The sequence below is a fragment of the Monopterus albus genome, unplaced genomic scaffold, assembly GCF_001952655.1.
Source record: "Monopterus albus unplaced genomic scaffold, M_albus_1.0 scaffold69.1, whole genome shotgun sequence".
NCBI classification, from domain to species: Eukaryota; Metazoa; Chordata; class Actinopteri; order Synbranchiformes; family Synbranchidae; genus Monopterus; species Monopterus albus.
In genome coordinates this window covers 4,210,406-4,210,610 of record NW_018127949.1, presented here as the reverse complement: position 1 = coordinate 4,210,610, position 205 = coordinate 4,210,406, and positions in this window count along the sequence as shown.

The following is a 205-nucleotide window of genomic DNA, read 5'->3' as shown; positions in this document are numbered from 1 at the left end:
ATATATAATAAAATAAAAGACATTCAAATACAAAACTACATGAGAATGCATTGAAATAAAATCAATTTACCAGAAGAAATTTCTTAAAAAAAAAGCCCAAGTGCTCCATCACACACACACACAATCTTTCGCTTATTCCACACAAGGGAGCAACATCTGCCCGTCCATTGCCTACTTACAACCGCCTGGGCAACCAATGGGGGTG